This window comes from Furipterus horrens, unplaced genomic scaffold (assembly GCF_987537825.1).
Source record: "Furipterus horrens unplaced genomic scaffold, mFurHor1.1.pri manual_scaffold_17, whole genome shotgun sequence".
Taxonomy (NCBI): Eukaryota; Metazoa; Chordata; class Mammalia; order Chiroptera; family Furipteridae; genus Furipterus; species Furipterus horrens.
In genome coordinates this window covers 11,358,363-11,371,556 of record NW_028327187.1, presented here as the reverse complement: position 1 = coordinate 11,371,556, position 13,194 = coordinate 11,358,363, and the positions used below count along the sequence as shown (strand labels likewise).

At 40.3% G+C, this 13,194-nt stretch overlaps 1 non-coding gene across 1 annotated transcript; it reads right to left on the bottom strand.

Annotated features, from left to right (window-relative positions):
• Positions 1-11,758: 11,758 nt before the first annotated feature.
• On the bottom strand, positions 11,759-11,947 carry LOC149990503 (U2 spliceosomal RNA). Its single transcript, XR_016508762.1, has one exon. It is a non-coding gene; the product is annotated as a U2 spliceosomal RNA (small nuclear RNA).
• Positions 11,948-13,194: the final 1,247 nt, after the last annotated feature.

Here is a 13,194-nt window from a genome sequence, read left to right as displayed (position 1 = left end):
CAGCTCGATTTTCTGGAAATTCTGGTTGTCTCCAGTTTTGAGGTAGTTGTAGTCCTTAGTTGTAGAGGGAGATGCAGCGTGTCTACCTAGGCCTTCCTCTTTAATGCAAAATTTGATGCAGCTACATTGCTCTGCTCACTCAGTCATTTTGAATGCGAGGACCACACAGTACATATGCTCACTTAACGGCGTCTACCATTGACTAGTCCAGTGAAATCCTCAATGTTCACACATGCGCATTCCAGTCCACTCTCCTTGGCTGCCAGGTTACATTGATGTCATGCAAACCATTCTCATTACATTAACAATGGCTGGATTTTTCCAGACAGGCTTCATATAGTAGTGTCCATCATAAGCACATTAAACTGATATGAATAAATTTAACTAAAGATTTATATGTATAGAGAAAAATATTTAAAGAGTTCAGATTCTGCCTTTGCCTCTTCCCACCACTATTCCCGATCAATAAACATGTACCCTGTAGTGAGGTAGCATAGGACACATGGACCCGATGTTTCCTCCTAATTGATCTCTAGCACCATAGAAAATCTCATGACACCAAGTGGAGTTCAGATTTACAGATTTTTTCCAACATCATGGCTCCTAACTGTATGTCCATGACTTCATCAAGGGCTCAACTCAAGAAACAGCAATCTGGCCCTGACCAGTGTGGCTCAGTGGGTTGGGCCTTGTCCCACAAAGTGAAAGGCTTTTGCTTCTATTCTGGTCAGCACACATGTCTGGGTTGTGGGTTCAGTTCCAGATGGGATGTGTAGGAATTGATATTTCTCTTCTTCTTTCTCTTCCTCCCTTCCCCTCTCTCTAAAAATAAATAAATAAAATCTTTAAAAAAAAAAAGAAATAGCATTCTGCTAAGCTGACTATGTTAAATTTCTTTTTAAAAAATATATGTATTTTATTTATTTATTTATTTATTTATTTATTTATAGAGAAAAGGGAAGGAAAGGAGAAAGAGAGGGAGAGAAACATCAGTGTGCAAGAGATACATTGATTGGTTGCCTCTCACACGCCCCCAGCTGGGGACCTGGCGTGCAACCCAGGCATTTGCCCTGATTAGGAATTGAACCCACGACCTTTGGGGTTGCAGGTCGGCACTCAATTTACTGAGTCACACCAGCCAGGGCTTGAATTTCTTGAGAGAAATTTATGTTGTCTCCACTGTGAGGTCTTCCTCGTGGTTTTTGTTTGTTTGCTTACTTGTTTTCTGTGAACTTAACTTTTGTTTGGGGGTGGGGAGTACAAAAGGGAGGAGTATTTGAAGGTATAAGTGGTGATTTACAGATTGCTTTTCTTCCTTATAACTTATATTAAATTAGGAAAGTTTATATTCGGTTTTTTAAAATATGATCAAAATAGTCTAATATGTATATTTTCGTTTTTGCATTTTATTTTATTTTGTCTTTAGTTTTTTGGTGGTGACTTTGGTTCACAAAACCATACATGTTTCAAGGGTAAAACTCAACAAAACGTCACCTGCACACTGCATTGTGCTCCCATCACCCCAAGCAAAGTCTCTTTCCATCCCCATTTCCGCCCTCTCTTTGCCCTCTTCACCTTCCCCCACCTCCTTTCCCTCTAGCTAGCACCACACTGTTGTCTGTGTCTATGTGTTGTTTATGTTAGCAAGTATATTTTCAATTTTTATAGCTTAAAATGGTTTCAGGTACCTATAACCCTCACCAATATGGAACACATTATTTTCATGTCACAACTTAATTAATCTGAAAATTTCCCAACTCAAAATTTTAGTGCTGCTAACTTTCTTTTTAAAAAAATAAACCTTTTTAAGCAAGTGTTTGCCCAAAATAAATTACCTTACATACAAAAATAAAGAAAAATGTTAAGTAAATAATAATACAAGTGGTCACATGGATATGGCAAAAACTGTAAAGGTGATTTTTTTAAATTGAATTTATTGGGGTGACACTGGTTAATAAAATTATACAGGTTTCAGGTGCACAAATTTACATTGTATTGTGTGTTCACCACCTCAAGTCAAGTCTCCTTCCATCACCATTTACGCCCCCTATACTCTCCTTCACCTCTCCTCTGTCCTTCCCTCTCCTGGCAGTCACCACACTATCGACCATGTCCATGAGTTCTCTCTCTCTCTTTCTATCTCTTTGCTCAATATCTCCACCACCCTCCCCCAATCCCTGCGCAGGTGATTCTTGAATGATTAAAGTTTGGGAAATATTGCCAGAGTATTCATGTGAGAACTGGGCTAAACTATGTCTTGGGAGAGTCTTGCATTGAGTTACAGAAAAGATTAAATTACAATTCAATGGGTTTGCGAAGGATGGATTTTTGATCCTGATTTGCTGGTCTCTAGGAGAGGGCTGAGGGTGCCTAATCCAAGAGAACAGGCACATTCCCAGGACCATCAGGAAGAGCTGGGTCAGGACAAGCACTGAGGCAAGGGCAGAGCAGCCCAAACCTTGCTAGCTCTAGACCTGTGTTTCCAATGGCCTTCTAAACATCTCCTGGATGTTCAGAAACCTATTGGTATTCTGGAGTTGGCTTATACTCTTAATTATTTTAAAGGACTTAATTTTTTTTTTTTTTAGAACAGCTTTAGATTCACAGCAAAATTGAGCCCTGGCTGCTGTGGCTTAATGGATTGAGCAGCGGCCTGGGAACCAAAAGGTCATCGGTTCAATTCCCAGTCAGGGCACATGTCTGGGTTGCAGGCCAGGTCCCTAGTTGCGGGTGTGTGAGAGGCAACCACACATTGATGTTCCTCTCTCACTCTTTCTCCCTCCCTTCCACTCTCTCTAAAAATAAATAAATAAAATCTTTTTAAAAAATAGAGAGGAAGTTACAGAGATTTCCCATATACCCCTGCCCCCTACACATAATAGCTTCCCCCATTATCACCAACTCCCACCAGGGTGGTACATTTGTTACAGTCGATGAACCTGCATTGGCACATCATCATCACCCGAAGTCCTTAGTTTACATTAGGGTTCACTCTTGCTGTTGTACATTCTACAGTTTTGGACAAATGTATAATGGCATGTATCCAACATTATAGTATTATGCAAAGTAGTTTCTGTAGGTTACCGCACTAAAAATCCTCTGTACACTGGGAAATAGATTTATCTGTGTGATCAGTTTGTAAGTTATATACATATCTGATAACTGTGTTGTACACCTGAAACTAATGTAATAGTTATTCTGTGGCAATTGTAATTGAAAAAATAAATTTACTTTTAAAAATAAAAATAAAATAAATAACAATTTAAAAAGAAATAAACAATACCACTAGGAAATGATACATTCATTCCTAGAAATGGTAAGATTTCAAAAGTGAAATGTTGCCCATTAAAATGCAACTGAAACTATAAAAGGCATTTCTATTGATTAACCACAAGGTGGTCTACAATAATTTGTGATTTTTATATTTAATTTAAACTCTCAGCCAAAATTTAAGCAACCGATGCTACAACCTAAGTATTATCCTTCAATAAATATTTCCCTGGTTAAAAAAATCCTATTCATTCCTCCCTGAACCCTTAACTCCTGGCAACCACTGATCTTTTACTATATACATAGTTTTGCTCTTCCCAGTATGTTATATAGTTGGAATCATACGGTATTTAGCCTTTTCAGATTTACTTCTTTCATTTATTAATATGCATTTAAGGTTCTTCTATGTATTTTCATGGTTTGGTAGCTTTTTTTTTTCAGCAAATTAATAATATTCCATTGTTTGAATGTACTACAGTTCATTTATCCATTCACCTACAGAAGAGCATCTTGGTTACTACTAAGTTGTGGCAATTATGAATAAAGTTGCCATAGCCTTGGGCTAGTAGCTCAGTTGGTTAGAGCATCGAACCAATACACAAAGGTTGTGGGTTTGATTCCTGGTTAGGGCATGTAGAAGACTGAACCAACGAGTGCGTAAATAAGTGGGACAACAAATCAATGTTTGTTTCTCTCTCTCTCGAAAACTCAATAAATAAAAATTATTTTTAAAAAAGTTGCCATTAACATCTGTGTACAGGTTTCTGAGTGAATGTAAGTTTTCAACTCCTTTGGGTAAATACCAAGGAGTGACATTTTTAGACCATATGGTCAGAGTATGCTTAGTTTTCCAAGAAACCACCAGACTTTTTTTCAAAGTGTATTCCATTTTTTATGCCCACTAGCATTTGGTGTTGTCAGTGTTAAGAGTTTGGCCATTCTAATAAGTGCATAGTGGTATCTTGTTGTTGTTTTTTATCCTCACCTGAAGACATTTTGTCCATTGCTTTTAGAAAGAGAATAAGGGAGAGAGAGAAACATCCATGTGAGAGAGAAACATCAATTGGTTGCTTCTGGTATGCACCTGGACCAGGGATCAAGCCTACAACCCAGGTATGTGCTCTGGCTGGGAATCAAACCCACAACCTTTTGGTGATGGGATGATGCTCCAACCAACTGAGCCACACCAGCCAGGGCAAATTTTTTTTTGGGGGGGGAGTACATTTATTAAAGCTGGGGACAGTGAAACAATGAAGGGTCCAGGATAGAAGAAGCAACAGGAGAGAGCCTAGGCGGGCTGCTTTGGCTCTCTAGAAATGTTATGGGAAATAAGTGAGGCAAGGCTGGGCTGCTATCAGGTCACTGGAGAGTCAGAGAAAAGGGGGTTGTGGGGACAGGTGGAGGGGGTTAGCCCAGGACGAGCTGCCACTGCCCATTTCTCCCCTGGTTGCAAGTCTTGTGGGGACCCTTTGAGTTTAGGAGGTGTGTGCCTGTGGGGAAGAGGGGAGAGGGAAAGATTCGGGCATGCACCCAGGAGGGAGAGCACACTTATTATTGAGTTTTAAGAGTTCTTTCCACATTTTGGGTGACAGTCATTTATCAGATGTGTCTTGTGCAAATATTTTCTCCCAGTCTGTATCATGCGTACTCATTCTGTTGATGTTGTCTTTCACAGAGCAAAAGTTTCTCATTTTAATTTTAAGCTTATCAACTCTTTCTTTCATGGACTGTGCTATCTTTCGTGGTGTTGCAACTAAGAAGTTATTGTCAACAACCAATTAAAAACAACAAAAAAGAAATTTAAAAATGAAATATAAAATAACAAAAAGTCATTACATACCCAAGGTCATTCAGGTTTTCTCCTAAGTTATTTCCTAGGAATTTTATAGTTTTGCATTATACATGTAGGTCTATGATCAACTTTGAATTAATTTTTGTAGACTTCTGGCCAAGACGGAGGTGTAGACAGACATGCTGCGTCTCCCTCCACAACTAAGAAGGACTACAACTACCTCAAAACTGAAGACAACCAGAAGTTCCAGAAAATCAAACTGCATGGAAGTCCAGCAAACAAAGATATAAAGAAGAAATACTCATCCAGACAGGTAGGAGGGATGGAGCTGGATGGAGAGGATGAGTTGTGGTGGTGGCAGCAGTGGCGGCAGCGTCAGGCCAGCAGAAAGCACAGTCACACATTTTAAAAAGTCAGGAGGGACACCTGGGGAGCGTTCCCAGCTCCTCACCGAACCTAGCAGCTCATGGTCTCAGAGCCAGGGAAAATCAAGCCTCATTGCTTCTGACTGTGCAGACCCTTGGGGGTTGGGGTGGAGGCAGAAACTGCCGGTCTCAGCAGAGTCTGCTTGTTTAAAGGGCCCTCATGGTCCTAGAATGTCCGCAGACCCACTCACTCTGGGAACAATGGCCAGGGCAGCAGCTAGAGGGGTGTCAGTCCGGTGCGGAAGTGGGAGAGGTGCCTGGAAAAGGACCAAGTGCTGGGCAGGCAGCATTGTTCCCTCTCAAACCCCTTCCCCCGCCTACCCAGCACCACAACGTGGTGAAACAGGTTGCCCTGTACTGATGAATCCCTAAGGCTCTGGCCCTTACAATGTAACAGGAGCAACAGCTCCACCTGGGACACAGAAGCAAACACAGGAGCCTGTCAGAATGAGGAGACAGAGAAGTATGGCCCAAAAGGGGAAACGGATCAAGGTTCCAGTGGGAGAACTAAGGGATGAGGGGATAGCCAACCTAACAGATGCAGAATTCAAAACACTGGTGTTAAAGTTGCTCACAGGCTTGACAGATATGCTTGAGTACAGCGAATGCATAAGAGAAGTGAAGGCTACGCTAAGTGAAACGAAGGAAAATCCACACAAAACCAATGGTGAAGGGAAGGAAACCGGGGTTCAAATCAATGATTTGGAACATAAGGAAGAAAAAAAACAGTCAAGCAGTGCAAAATGAGGAAGCAAGAATTGAAAAAAAATGAGGAAAACTTCCCAACGAAAGAGATGGACATACAGGTTCGAGAAGCACGGAGGGTCCTGGGTGAGCTGGACTGAGAGGGGACCACACCAGGACACATCATGATTGAGATGCCAAAGGTGAAAGATAAAGAGAGAGTCCTGGGGGCAGCAAGAGAGAGGCAGAGAGTTGTCTACAGGAGGTTACCTATAGGACTATCAGCTGATTTCTCAGCGGACACTTTGCAGGCAGGAAGGGACTGGCAAGCAGTATTCAATGCAATGAAAAGCAACCTACAACCAAGATTACTCTATGCAGCAAAGCTATCATTTGGAATGGACGGGCAGATGAAGTGCTTCCCAGACAAGGTGAAGCTAAAGGAGTTCATTATCACCAAGCCATTATTATATGAGAGGTCAAAGGGACTTACTTAAGAAAAAGATCAAAACTATGAACACTAAAACGACAACAAACTCACAACTATCAACAACAAAATCTAAAAAATAAAAACAAAATCCAACGTAGCAAACCAGAATAGGAACAGAATCATAGGTATGGGGATCATTTGGAGGGTTATCAGCTGGGAGGGGGGAGGGGGAGAAATGGGGAAATGGTGCAGGGATTAAGAAGCATAATTGGTTGGTACAAAATAGACAGGGGGACGTTAAGAATAATATAGTGAAGGCTGAAACCAAAGAACGTATATGCATGACCCATGCACATGAACAAAGGGGGGTGGGATTGCTGGAAGGAAGTTGGGTACTGGGCAGAAGGAAACGAAGGGGAAAAAACTGGAACTACTGTAACAACATAATCAATAAAATATACTTAAAAATTTTTGTAGAGTATAAGGTTTGTTTCTAGACTAATTTTTTTCTTGCATGTAGATTTCCAGTTGTTCCAGCACCATTTGTTGAAAAGACTATCTTTGCTCCATTGTGTTGCTTTTGCTTTTTTGTCAAAAATCAGTTGACCATATTTATGTGGGTCTATTTCTGGGCTTTTTATTCTCTTCCATTGATCTCTTTATCTATTCTTTTGTCTTGATTACTGTAGCTTTACAGTAAGTCTTGATGTTGGGTAACATCAGTCCTCCAAATTTCCTCCTCCCCCTCCTCCCTCTCCTCCCCCCCCCCTCCTCCTCTTCCTCTTCTTCTTCTTCTTCTTCTTCTTTAGAATTGTGTTGGCTATCCTGAGTGCCTCTCCATATAACCTTTAGAATCAATATGTCAAAATCCAGAAAATAACTTGCTGGGATTTTCATTAGGATTGCAGTGTATCTATAGGTCAAGCTGGGAAGAACTGACCTCTTGACAATATTGAGTCTTCCAGTGCATGAACTTAGTGTAGCTATGCATTTATTTAACTCTTCTTTGCTTTTGTCCATCAGAGTTTTGTCATTTTATATATATATATACACACACACATCATATTTTTACATACATCTTGTATTTTTTATATTTTATGTATATATATATATATATATATATCTTGTGTATATCTTCTTAGATTTATATCTAAATATTTTTTGGGGGTGCTAATATAAGTAGCATTGTGTTTTTAATTTCAGACTATTTGCTTTTTACTGGCATTTAGGGAAGTAACTGACTTTTGTATATTAACCTTGTATTCTGCAACCTTGCTATAGTTGCTTTGTTAGTTCCAGAAGCTTTTTTGTCAATCATTTAATATTTTCTACATAGATGATCATATCATTTGGAAACAGAGATGGTTTTATTTCTTCCTCCCCAACCTGCATAATTTTTCTGTCCTTTTCTTGTCTTATTGCATTCGCTAGAACTTCTAGTACAATGTTGAAAAGGAGTGGTAAAAGGGACAATCTTTTCTTGTTCCTGATTTTAGTGGAAAATCTTCAAGTTTCTCACCATTAAGTATGTAGGGTTTTTTGTAAATTTATTTATCAAGTAGAGGAAGTTGACTTTTACTTCTAGTTTACTAAGAATTTTTAGCCCTGGCTGATGTGGCTCAGTGAATTGAATGCTGGCCTGTGAACCAAAGGGTCGCTGGTTTCATTCCCAGTCAGGGCATGTGCCTGGGTTGTGGGCATGCAAGAGGCAACCACACATTGATGTTTCTCCCCTTCTCTTTCTCCCCTCCTTCCCCTCTCTCTAAAAATAAATAAATCTTTAAAAAAAGAATTTTTATCATGAATGGGTGTAGGATTTATCAAATGCTTTTTTTTTCACCTATTAATATGATCATGTAATTTTTCTTTTATTTTTAGACTATTGATGTGGTTGATTACATTGATTTATTGTACCAGGCTTGCATACCTGAGATAAAACCCCCCACTTGGTCATGGTGTATAATTCTTTTTATATATTGTTGGAGTTGACTTGCTGATACATTGTTGAGTATTTTGCATTTATGTTCATGAGAGATATTGATCTGTAGGTTTTTTTCTTGTAATATCTTTGTCTGGTTTTTGTATTAGGGTAATGTTGACCTCATAGAATGAGTAAGTATTCTCTTTGTTTCTATCTTATGAAAAAAATTATAGAGAATTGATATAACTTATCCCTTCAATATTTGGTAGAATTCACCAGTGAATCCATCTGGGTCTAGCGCTTTGTGTTTTGGAAGATTATTGATTCAATTTCTTTAGTAGATATAGGTCTATTCAGATGATCTATTTCTTCTTGTGTGAATTTTGGCTGCCTGTGTCTTTCAAGGAATTGGTCCATTTCATCTGGGTTATCAAATTTGTGGCAGAGTGTTGTTCATAGTATTCCTTTATTATCTTTTTAAAGTTTGTGGATCTGTAGTGATGATTCCTCTTTTATTTCTGATAATAGTAGTTTGTGTCCTCTCTTTTTTTTTTCTTAGCCTGGCTAGCGGCTTATCAATTTACTGATCTTTTCAAAGACTCTGCTTTTGTTTTCACTTACTTTTTCTATTGACTTTTTGTTTTCAACTTAATTGATTTCTACTCTAATTCTTGTTATTCTTTTTCTTCTTACTTTGGATTTAATTTGTTCTTTTTCTCTAGTTTCTTAAGGTGGGAACTTAAATTATTGATTTTTAGATCTTTTTTCTTTTTCTCAAGTATGTTTTATTGATTATGCTGTTATAGTAGTCCCAATTTTTTCCCTTTGCTCCCCTCCATCAGTAACCCCATTCCCTCCTGCAATCCCACCCCACTTAGTTTATGTCCATAGGTTGCGCCTGTATGTTCTTTGGCTTCTCCCTTCCCTATACTATTCTTAACATCACCCGGTCTCTTTTGTACCTATCAATTATGCTTCTTAATCCCTGCACCATTTCCCCATTTCTCCCCCTTTCCCCTCCCAGCTGATAACCCTCTAGATGATCCTCATACTTATGATTCTGTTCTTATTCTGGTTGTTTGCTTAGTTTGTTTTTATTTTTTAGATTGTTGTTGACAGCTATGAGTTTGTTGTCATTTTACTGTTCATAGGTTTGATCTTCTTCTTTTCCTTAAATAAGCCCCTTTAACATTTCATATAATAATGGCTTGGTGATGATGAACTCCTGTAGCTTTACCTTGTCTGGGAAGCACTTTATCTGCCCTTCCATTTTAAACAATAGCTTTGCTGCATAGAATAATCTTGGTTGTATGTCCTTGCTCTTCATCAAATTGAACACTTCTTGCCAGTCTCTTCTTGCCTTCAAAGTTTCTTTTCAAGGGAGAGAAGGGGGATAAGTAAGGGAAGGGTTTAGTCAAAGAACCTGTATAAAAGACTCATGGACATGGACAACGGGGAGGGATATGATTGCGGGAGAGGGGGTGGGTTGGGTGGGGGAGAGAAATTAGGGGAAAAGGGGACAACTGTAATTGAAAAACCAAAAAAAAAAAAAAATGAAATTAGGACATGAAAAAAAAAGTTTCTTTTCAGAAATCAGCTGACAGTCTTATGGGAATTCCTTTGTGGGCAACTCTCTGCTTTTCTCTTGCTACTTTTAAGATTCTCTCTTTCCCTTTAACCTTTGGCATTTTAATTATGATGTGTCTCGGTGTGGTCTTCTTTGGGCTTAGCTTGTTTGAGACTCTCTGTGCTTCCTGGGCTTGTATGTCTATTTCCTTTGCCACATTTGGGGAGTTTTCCTTCATTATTTTTTTCACATACGTTTTCAATTTCTTGCTCTTCCTCTTCTCCTTCTGGAAACCCCTATGATTCAGATGTTGGTGCATTTCAAGTTGTTCCAGAGGTTCCTAAGCCTCTCCTCATTTTTTTCAATTCTTGTTTCCTCATTCTGCACTGGTTGACTGTTTGTGTCTTCTTATTTTCCAAATTGTTGATTTGAACCTCAGCTTCCTTCCTTCACCATTGGTTTCATGTGGATTTCCCTTCGTTTCACTTAGCATAGCCTTCATTTCTTCCCTTATGCATGTGTTGTACTTAATCTTGTCTGTCAAGTCTGTGAACATTGTTCTCCCCAGTGTTTTGAACTCTGCATCTTTTAGGTTGGCTACCTCCTTGTCGCTTAGTTCTCCCACTGGAACTTTTATCTGCTCCCTCTTTTGGGCCATACTTCTCTGCCTCCTCAACTTGATCACCTACTGCATTTGCCTCTGTGTCTTAGGTAGAGCGGCCACACCTGTTACTTAATAGGGGGCGGAGCCTTAGGTATTTGTCCCTACAGGGTGACATGTTTCATCACATTGTGGCACTGTATGTAGAGGAGGTATCTGAGAGGCAACAATGCTGCTTGCTCAGCACCCCTTTTCCAGGCACTTCTCCCACTTCCTGTATGCTATCGACACACCTCTAGCTGTTGCCCTGGCTGTGGTGCCAGAGTGGGTGGGTCTGCAGACCTTCTAGGACTGTGGGGGCTTCTAAACAAATGGACTCTGCTGAGAATCAGGCAGTTTCATCTGCTGCCCCAACCCCCACTTGTTTTCACAGTCAGAGCAACGCGGCTTTATTTTCCCTGGCATGAGCCGTGAGCTGCATGGCCTGGTCTGGGGCTGGGATCGCTCTCTGGGTGTCTCTCCTGGCTTTTATAATGTGTGACTGCTCTTTCCACTGGCTAGCCACTGCCACTGCCATCACACTGCATCCTCTTCACCCCTTCTCTGCCCTTCCTATCTTTCTGGATGAGTATTGCTTCTTTATATTTTTGTTTGTTGGACTTCCATGCAGTTAAGTTTTCTGGTAGTTCTGGTTGTTTTTAGTTTTGAGGTAGTTGTATGTCTTCTTATTGTTGTGGAGGCTGGCAAAGCGTGCCTACGTACACCTCCATCATGGCCAGAAGTCTCTTTTTTTCTAATACAGACATTCAATGCTATAAATTGTTCTTGCTCATACTTTATTTATTTTTTAATCCTCACTCAAGGACATGCTTATTGATTTGAGAGACAGAGACAGGGAGAAACATCGATCAGTTGCCTCCCACACATGCCCTGACCAGGAACCAAACCCACTCCTTTTGGTGTATAGGACGATGCTTCAACTAACTGAGCCACCCAGCCAGGGCCACCCACACCTTTCTGATTTCTGTTTACAAAATAAGTCTGGTGTCATTAGATTTATTTATTTTTTTCTTGTGCACCATTCCTGGAAATACTGCAATACTGGATTGATGCACGGAGTGGATGGAGCAACTCCTATTCCATCTCCCAGCTCCAAAAATCCATTTAATATAATGTCCTTGGATAGAGGACATATCATATATTAAACAGATAAGAACAGATACTATACTTGATCTTAGCCAAAGGCCAAGAAGTGATAGGTGTCATTAGATTTAGCATGATTATTTACATAAATGCATCAAGAATGATAATTGACTGCATAGGCCTTTAAAAGTTTGCTTCACTGGAAGTTTTCATAAGGAATTTCACATTAGACTTTTAAAAGCCTTCTGGAGACTAAAAAGCCAAGTCAAGAGCTTGCCACCAGCCCTGGCTGGGTTGATTAGAGTGTCGTTCCTATATGTCAATTTTCGGGTTTGATCCCTGGTCAGGGCAGATATAAGAATCAACCAATGAATGCGTCAATAAGTGGAACAAAAAATCAATCTCTCTCTCTCCCCTCTCTCTCTTTCTCTCCCTCCCCCACCCCCAACCAACCAGAGCCAGTATTTAAACATTTACTAGCCCACCACTGGACATCTAGAACTCAATATGTTCCAAATTGAACTCCTCTCCTCCTGTCAAACCTGTTCCTCCTCCTAGAGTCCCAATCTCTATGTTAATGATGTGACCACAGACTCAGTTGTTAAGCAAGAAATCTTTGGAGCTGTCCGGGGCTCCTTTCTCCACATCATTCACCATATCAATCATTGAGTCTTATCAGCTCTCCCTCAGATTTATTTTCCTGAATTAATCCTCTCTGTCACTATATTAGGTCAAACTCCCATCATTAAAAAAAAAGATTTTCTTTATTTGTAGAGAGAGGGGAAGAGAGGGAGAAAATGATCAGCTGCCCCTTGCATGTCCCCAACCCCAGGACCTGCAACGTAGGCATGTGCCCTGACAGGGAATGGAAGTTTTGCAGGACGACGTCCAACCCACTGAGCCACACCAGCCAAGGCAAATTCCCATCATTTCTTGCCTGAAGAATTGTAATAACCTCCTGAGCGATCTGCCTGTCTCTAATGCATCCGGGCAACTATTTCCCACAGTCTTCCTAAAACACACTAGTGCAACCCAGTTGCTTGCCAGCATGAGGACCATGGCTGACCCTCTTTTACCTATGGGCGAACATCTGAGCTCTTTAGCAGCACCCACAAAAGCCTTCCTAGCCCTCACCGGTGTAGGTCAGTAGGTTGGACAGCATCACTTCAAAGTGAAAAGTCACTGGTTCGATCCCTGGTCAGGGCAGGTGCCTGGGTTGTGGGTTGGCCCCTGGATGGGGCATGTACTTTCTCCTCCCTTTCCCCTCTCTCAAAAAATAAAGAAATAAAATCTTTTAATAAAATCCTTCATAATCTGGCCTTCAGACTCATAATTCCCACCTTTCCCTACCATATAACCCA